Here is a 9,427-nt window from a genome sequence, read left to right as displayed (position 1 = left end):
CCTCAAGGTAGAACATCAGCTCCTCCCCGAGCTAGAACACCTCTCCCACCTGGATCTCCAGCTCCACGACTCTCACAGAACAGCCACACTGGCTCCTTCGTTGTCTTCAGCTCCACAACCTAAGACATCAGTGAGAGCACCGGCTCCTTCCTGGACGTCCACCTCAACGACTCTCATAGACTTAAAAGGTAGCACCTGCTCCTCCCCAAGGCTCCATCTCCACCACCCTCAGATTTGAACAGCGGTAGCACCAGCTCCTCTCCAGGTCTTCAGCCCCACGACCCTCCCTGAACAATCCCTTCTCATGAAATTCAGCAGTCAAGAAATCTGCAGCAGAAGTAAATGAATAAATGTTTTGTTTTCAAATCCATATCTCTTTTATGTTCAGGAGTTAACTTTTCTACTTTCCATTAGCCTTGAAATCTACTTATGTCCAATATGAAACAGAAACACACCATTTGAAATCACGTTTTAAAACTTAGTAATATTTTTAAATAAAATCATCACACAGCTGTAGTCACGATCTTATTTCTCTCTGCCTTTGCAGAAGTCTTATGAAAATTCCAACTATGAATTTGCTTTGTTGAGATTCCCAGAATACACATTCATCCCAACTCTTACTCCCCTCCTTAAAATCTTTTCACACATTCCCATCACCTGAGCATAAATGCCAGCTCCCATCCACAGCCCGAAGTGCCCAGCACGGCCCTGCCCTCTGCCCTGGTCTATGGTCTCCCCTCTTAAATGCCAGCACCATCCACAGCCCACTGTGCCCAGCACAGCCCTGCCCTCTGCTCTGGCCTAAGGTCTCTCCCCTGTGCCGTTCCCTTCCTGCTGGACAGGCCTCTGTCCGTTCCTCAAAACACACAGACTCAGGCCTGACTCCAGGCCTTTGCCCTGCTGTGCCCTCTGCCTGGGGTGCCTTTCCTGGGCTCTGCATCCTCCTCTAAACCCGCTGAGCTCCAGCCTGCTGGTCGCCCCTCAGGTGGATGAACACACGGTGTCCTCTCACCCCGCCAGCTTTTGCACAGGCTCTTCTCTGTGCCAGACACACACCTTCTCTATCGGGGTTTACTCTCTGAACACCATTCATCCTTGCAGTCTCCACTGAAATATCGCTCCCGGCCCACCCACCTCACTTGGACTTCACCTTTGTTAGGTTGCCAACCCCTGTCTCCTGACTCCGGGAAGCTAGATGCTCTCCTAGCACTCGGAACTCGCCCATCGCCACATTTTGCACAGCCGTGGTTACTGTGTTAGCTTGGTGCACAAGTCATCGCGGTTTTTGCCATTACTATTAATGAACTGCAGCATCGGCTCCTGCCCGTTTTTTTTTTTTTTTTTACCATTACTTTTAATGACTGCTGCACCAACCTATTAGAATCATTTACAGTTATTATCCATCATCTGCCCTCCCCTCTAGAAAGGAAGCGTCATGAGAATAGAGGCCAAATCTACTCAAATCTCTCCACCTTCCCAGCACATGGTTTGTCAATAATCATTTACCAACTGACTGATAGAGAAATGCCTTCCCTGTTGCTGGGATGAGGCACATGACACGCCCCTTTGAAAGTCAATTCCATAGACAGTTAGCATTTGCTCTTCACTCCTGCACCTGTGGCGTGGCTGGCCTTAGGCTGATCTAGTCTGGCCTTAGGCTGATCTAGTCTGGCCTTGACTCCAGGCTTAGGATGGGAACCATGTCTGCTCCACACGCCTCTCATCATGCAGCCAGAGCCGCCGTTCCCTGCGGCACGCACATCTCATGGGGAAAATCAAGAGCCTTAGAGGGCAGGCCTGGCCAGTGCCCACACATTCCAGGATTCTCCTTGTGCCGTATCTGTGAAAATCTCGTTGGCAGAAGCAAGTCACCCAGCCACGAGCATCACCTATGGGATGGATAAGTCCATCCACCCTCCCTCGGGCCCTGGTAAGGTTGTGGCTATGTCATACTCTTACGGCGGGAGTGAAAAATTGAGGCCCAACATTAAATCACCCATGCAAGAAATGTCAGCCTCTGTCCCCACGCTGGAATCATTCTTCACCAGCGGGTTTGCCTGAATTCCCTTTGCAATGGTGTCTGCAGGTTTAGGCCAATGCTGTTCCCCGTGGAGGACAGAGAAGCCTCCATGGGCCTCCGTCTGTTGGGAAGAAGAAGATATTAGGTTGGTGCAAAACCACCGCAAGCCCCAGGGGGCCCTTGCACCATGAGACAGGAGAGGGGCAGAGAACTGTGGGAAATCAGGAAAGCTTGCATCCCCAGCCCCTCCCATGCATCCCCAGCCCCTCCCCTGTGACCCCAGCACCAGCCCTCTCTCCTGCTTGCCCCATCTCTGCTTTCTTTTTTTCATGTTCTTTCATTTTTTTTGAGACAGGGTCTGGCTCTGTCACCCTGGCTGGAGTGCAATGGCACAATCTCGGCTTACTGCAACCTTCACCACCTGGGCTGAAGCAATTCTCCCTCCTCAACCTCCCCAGTGGCTGGGACTATAGGTGCATGTCACCACACCCAGCTAATTTTTTTTTTTTTTTTTTTTTTTTTTGTAGAGACAGGATTTGCCATGTTGCCCAGGCTGGTCTCAAATTCCTGAGCTCAAGTAATCCTCCCACCTCAGCCTTCCAAAGTGCTGGGATTACAGGCGTGAGCCACCGAGTCCAACCTACTTTATTTTTCTCTACAGTACTTGAAACCTTCTAATGTACTAAGGACACGTGTATTTTCTTTCTTTTCTGTCTTCCCTAAAACAGGAGCTTAATGTGGACAGGTATTTTTGTTGATCTCACTTATCACCCTATCCCCAGTGCCTGGAACAGGGTCTGGCACATGAATGGTGTGTTCTAAATAAATATTTTTAATAGATAAATAAATGAAATATCCTACAAGAGAAAGCCAGTATCTGGAACTCACCCATCAACAGAACCTAAAAGCCAAAGACCTTTAGCCTGTCTCCGCCTCTGAACACACCCAACCCCGGAGGAGCCAGCAGAGGAAAAACAGGAACAAAGGTGGGGAAGTGAGCAGGTGGTGCCCACCAAGTAGGGAACCCTGAGGCTTAGGCCGAACCTGAGCTGGAGAATGGACTAATCTAGGAACTGGGTGTGAGATTAAAGTTTAGATTTGTCTGGCCTGGGTTTTGTAACACCTAAACAAGAGTTATTCTATGTTTTTTTTTTTTTTTGAGACGGAGTCTCACTGTCCCCCAGGCTGGAGTGCAGTGGCACTATCTCAGCTCAATGCAACCTCTGCCTCCCGGGTTCAAGTGATTCTCATGCCTCAGCCTCCCGAGTAGCTGGGATTACAGGCGCACACCACCATTCGCAGTTAATTTTGTATTTTTAGTAGAGATAGGGTTTCACCATGTTGGCCTCTTGGCTCACGCCTCTAATCCCAGCACTTTGGGAGGCCGAGCTGCGCGGATCACGAGGTCAGAACTTTGAGACCATCCTGGCAAACACGGTGAAACTCTGTCTCTACTAAAAATACAAAAAATTAGCTGGGCATGTGGCAGGTGCCTGTAGTCCCAGCTACTCAGGAGGCTGCAGCAGGAGAATCACTTGAACTCTAGATGCAGAGGTTACAGTGAGCCAAGATCAATGCCACTGCACTCCAGCCTGGGTGACAGAGTGAGCCTCCATCTCAAAAACAAACAAACAAAAAACCTTCAAACGAATGTAACAATTATTATTTTTTTAAAGTACAGCTTTAAAAATGCCCCTTACAAATACATCAGTGTTATATTAAGGCAAACCCGCTTCAGAAGCACAAAGTTAATTTCTTATAATTCCAAGAAATATGTGAATGTTAAAAAAAATCCAAACACCCAAAAAGGGATCAAACTCAAGATACTTTGTAACATTTTATTGCAAAAAGAAGGGCAGAGAACAGTCTTCTTCTTCATACCTGTTCACCACAGTAATTTTTGCAACTCTCCTTTGCAAAGAAATCTAATCAATGAATCAGCATACCGGCCACAAATACCATCTCAGTGCGGATTCACCTAGAATACAAGCACTCAGAAGCAGAAATTTAACTGAAGTGACAAACCAGGCCATTTTGTAGCTTCAGTATTTCTATCAGTAATATATTAATTTCTTCAAATAGCCTAATAATTTAGTTCTACTATCAAAACAGAAGCCAATCTGGGAGAACATTATAGAAGTCAAACTAATTTGAATCATATTAGTATAGGAATTCATATTAGTATAGGCTAATAATTCATATTAGCAGAGGCGGGAGGATCGCTTGAGCCTAGGAGTTTGAGACCAGGCTGGGCAAGACAGTGAGACTCCATCTCTAATTTTTTTTTTAAATAAAGAAATTTAGAGAGGAGAAGGAAGCAGATTGATATGTGTCTATCCAAGGACAAATTTTGTGTGCCTGTACAGACAACACAACTATGAACCTTCCTTCACGCAGCTCACAATCTACCAGTGAGAGGAAACTACAAAAACATGAGCTCCCACGGTGAGGAAAAAGTGCACATCAGAGAAAAGAAAATGGCTGTGATGATCCAATGGCAGGAGCAGCGCACATCCACTTTCTTTGCTTTTTTTTTGAGATATGGTTTCCCTCTGTCTCCCAGGCTGGAGTGCAGTGGATTGGTCTCAGCTCAATGCAGCCTCAACCTCCCAGGCTCAAGTGATCTTCCCATCTCAGCCTCCCAAGTAGCTGGGACTACAGGCAGGCATCACCACACTTGTTTAGTTTTTGTAGAAACAGGGTCTCACAATGTTGCCAAGGCTGGCATCCTGAAGGGTGGGTGCGGCTTCATCCTTCAGAGATGAAAGGCAGAAGAAGCTCAGAGCCCAAAGCAAAGGGGTGGACGACAATGGCACCTTCAGAACAGAGTGGCTCAACTGAGACATCCAGTAGGATGCCACCAGGCAGAGGTGTGGTGCAAAAACACAGGGCCACAGGGTGAATGCTCACATGTGAGGAGCAAACCACCACAGAACATGACAGAAACACGGTGTACTAAATCACGTTTCAAATCGCAGCCCTGCAACTTCAGAGCTACCACAGGTAACCCAGAAAAGGAGCAGGGACAGCACCACCCACTGCCTGAGGCTATGAGATAGACCAGAAACCTGTGCTTACTAACAACCTGCCTTATCCCAGAAGGAATTCAGGAAACACAAAGACACTCACAGTACAGCAAAATAAAGTAAATGTGAATCACGATGGCTGAGGAGAAAGTGAAGAGTCTAAGACTATGTCATAGAGTTTACCTCTACTCTAAACTCTCATTACTGGTGAGCCACCAATCTGACTTTAAGTTTTCTAGCAGCTAAATTGCAGAGGAAAATGTAATCAGGTAAAGGTTTATAAGATGCAAACAAAACAGAACAGCCACCACAGTTGCTGAGAACACACGCAGCTCCAGCTCCAGGAGAAACAGGGTGGCCATCTCCTGGGGCTGCCCCACAGCAGGCGTGTGAGCCCCAAAGCCAGCATCTCTCAGGGTGAACGGTGACTACGGGCTTCATGGGACCACATGCGTCCAGCATAAGCTGAGGAAATCTCCCAGGGCAATTCAAGGAACAGAGTCTCACAATGTTGCCCAGGCTGGTCTGAAACTCCTGGGCTCAAGTGATACCCCTGCCTCAGCCTCCCAAAGTGTTGGGAGGTCAGATGTGAGCCACTGCATCTGGCCCCGCATGCACAATATAGAGGAGGGGCCAGATGCATCCTGAAGGGTGGGTGGGGCTTCATCCTGCAGAGATGAAAGGCAGAGGAAGCTCAGAGCCCAAGGTGAAGGGGGGCACCTAAGAAAATGACTCCATTGGGACCACGGTGAGAGGGTCCCGATACACAGCTTGGGTTAAGCCAGACACTGATTTCAAAGTATCTCAGGAATGGTGGACTCGGCACCTGTCAGGCAGTTCTCTCTCTCAAGCAGGCTCCTGGTAGATATTTAGTAGCAGTTGAAATCAAGATTATGTTCTGACTGACACTTGCTGATGGTTAAAGAGCTATGTATGCTGTGAGGACAAGATGAACTGGGGCAGGACTAACGCCCTCTGGTGAAAATACGGGAACCCAAACACACAAGTCAGAGCGGGAGGTGTCTCCCCCATCCCCAAACAATAACGCTGACCTTGGATTTGGGTTAAGTGCCTAGCCCAGCATGTGAGTGTTCAGTAAGTGGAAACCATCATCACCGTCGTCAGGTAATGGAAAACCATCAAAGCTTTGAGCTGGCTTGTTAGCCAACAACAGTAGTAGTGTATTAGCTACTACTAATATTCACAGCTGACAATTACTGAGCACTTGCTCTGTGCCAGGAATCACGGGAAACACCTCACATGCATTTCCTCAATACTCCCTCCCAGTAACGGCGAGGACACAAAACTGGTAGAGCCAGGACTGGAATCCAGGCGGGCCCCAAAGCACTCCAGTGGAGCCTGCCAAGGTAGGCAGGCTATCATGCTAATGAGGTCCAGTATTTGACCACCACTCCTAGTTCAGCAAGTTTAACAGAAAACCTAAAACTAAACCTAAAATCTAAAAATTTCAGCAAATGCATAAAAAGCAGGCTGTTAAAATGGATCATAAATCTTGCATCACTCGCTGGAAACCCACTCAAAATAAACATCTCTGAGACATGGCCTCTGAGGAGGGCACTCCGTGTGGCTCGTATCACCCTGGTGACAAACCACTTGCACCTGGGTGGACATCTGATCATATTTAACAGATGATGCACGGAGCCATTTGCATCCACTGTGGTCAACATTTAGGAAGTTTTAAGCTAAGATTTGCCAAACTGTAGCCTACTGGATTCCAGGTTCTCTTGACATCTCTTTCTAGTAGCCGTGTCTTGCACTTCCCAAGCATAAGTGAACTGAGATGCAAAAAAAAAAGGAGGATTCAAGAATAATGAAAAGAGAAAAATGAAGAAAGCACAATCACTAGTGTAGAGATAACAGAATTTCTGAATTCCCTGAAAACAATCTATATAAATGCATGGGAAATAATACACCGGCATCTGTGGCCCACACGTCACATATTAGGAACTGATGTCATAATATAAGGTAAACATGTTACTCTGAAAACACAAATCCTCACAAATCATTAGGCACTAAGGCAAAATCCAGCACCCCCCACCCACAGCGCAGTGAGACAGTGTCTAGCAGCCGTAGTGCTCCCCGCGCCACAGTTCAGTCTCTGGCAACATCAGATACTTCCCACTAATAACGAGGAGCCTTTCAACATTTTCACAACATCTCAAAACTGACCCCTTTTCTAGCTTAAATGGCACGGATCTGGAAAGGCAAACTATACACAGCATCAGAAAAGATGACTGCCCCTGAGGGATTACAGAAAAAGCAGCAGTCAGGTGTTCAATGAAGTAAAATGTATCCAATGACAGCTCAGGGGAGGGGGATCAGTTGAGCTGAAACTGGCAAGAACGTAACTCCAGGGAGCTCACAACACGCCAGGACCCGGATTTCCCGCTGCCTGAACGCCAAGTATTCACACACTGGTAAGAACACCTCTCCATAACTCCCCTGCCAGCACCTCCAAAACCCCCAATCCTTTCCCCAGGAACCCAGTCCCAGTTTCTGGAGTTCCTGTAACAGCCACGTTCCCACACAAGTGCTGCCTGAGCTCCCCAACCCCTCCAACAATCACCCCTCAGTGCCCTCGAAGGTCCATTCAGAGAAGTCACCAAGATGCAGTCACCGAGGAAATTCAAGGACCTCCAACTTACCAAAAGGCTTTCGGCTGTACAGAGCTAACCTTCCTATTCCCCTCCTAAACCTACAACCTAGTTTTCATTTCTCAAGAAGCCTTTCCCTGTGCTCATGCACGCAGTTGTTAGCTGGCTCAGTGAGGCACTCCAAGCAGTAACAGCGGTAGCCACAAAATAAACCAGAAGCATCTCCACCATGAACCAGTAATAGTAATTTGTCCTAATGATTCCTTTGTCCTTGGAAAATCAACTTCAGAAAGAAAGTTATCCACTGTGAGCAGGGCAGACTAGCGGCTTCTTGGTCCCGAGGCCCAGGTCCCACTGGCCCACTCACCGTGGAGACAGCTTGCTGAAGCTCGGTGTCTGATATCACTCCACTCCTGTCTTTATCAACCCTACAACATCAAGAAGACCAAATAAGCTGGCGATCGAAACTTCAGGAAAAGCAAAATGAACGTCTCCTGTCAACCCTGCACCGACTCTGGAAGGCTCCCTCCTGGAACCTCCGCCTCTCCCACCCCGCTGAGGAGTACAGGGGAATCAAGGAAGTGCCCCAGGAGCCGACGTCCAAGTGTGGTCTTCCCCTAAGAGGACAATCATCTTTCTCTCTTCTCACACCTCAATCCTTCCCTTCCTTCCCTCCTGGACTGTCTGAATTCGCATTTGCACCAGTTTCCCTTTCTCAGAAACAAGAAAATATTCCCTCAGATAACTAAGCCATTCCCTGGCCATGAGTCACTACAGTTTCGGTCATTCATTCAGTGGAAAAGCGACCAGGGACAGAAGGCACCACCATAAAGGTCACCTGGCCCGACCAGACGCCAGGTCACTGCTTCTTCCTTGGCTGCTGACATTTTAACAGTGGTCCAGGCAGTCTGTTTCTGCTTTCCCCAAAAAAGCACCCTGGAGAACCTCCCCCTGACGGCTCCTGAGGCGAGAAAAAGGGCCTGGCCCACTGCAACCTCGTCTCCCGGGTTCAAGCGACTCTCCTGCCTCAGCCTCCTGAGTAACTGGGTTTACAGGCATCCACCATCATGCCTGGCTAATTTTTATGATCTTTAGAGATGAGGTTTCACTATGTTGGCCAGGCTGGGACAATTCTTAAACTGTCATTCTTTACTCACTTATTTGCAGGAATTCTTCTGTAAAGAACTTTCCCTAATCAACAAGGTTTCCCTGAATTGCAATTTGTAGAAACAAGGCAGGATAATCGCTGATCTTCCCCCAAGTGTCCATTCCCAGTGTTAGGAGTTAGTGTCCTGGGTACCTCCAAGAGTGACCAATTACATGTGTTTGTTTGTTTGGTTTGGGCTTTGAAACCATCACTATGAATTCATGGTTTTCATGTATTAGAGACCACTTTCTAGGTGCTTGATGTGTCTACTGCTACTGGGGCAGAGCTAGGAAATGTGTCTACAGTAAAAGAACAACAAATGAGTTCACGCTTATATTTCTATTTCAAATTTAGTATATGGTTTTACAACTTTTTCTCAGAAAAATCTTGTTTTATTTTTTGAGATAGAGTTTTGTTCCTGTTTTCCAGGCCGGAGTGCCATGGCACAATCTCGGCTCACTGCAATCTCCGCCTCCTGATTCAAGCGATTCTCCTGCCTCAGCCTCCTGAATAGCTGGGATTACAGGCACCTGCCACCATGCCCAGCTAATTTTTCAATTTTAGTAGAGATGGGGTTTCACCATGTTGGCCAGGCTGGTCTCAAACTCTTGACCTCATG

This window comes from Pongo abelii, chromosome 2, assembly GCF_028885655.2.
Source record: "Pongo abelii isolate AG06213 chromosome 2, NHGRI_mPonAbe1-v2.0_pri, whole genome shotgun sequence".
NCBI lineage: Eukaryota > Metazoa > Chordata > Mammalia > Primates > Hominidae > Pongo > Pongo abelii.
Note: the sequence above shows the minus strand (reverse complement) of the source record.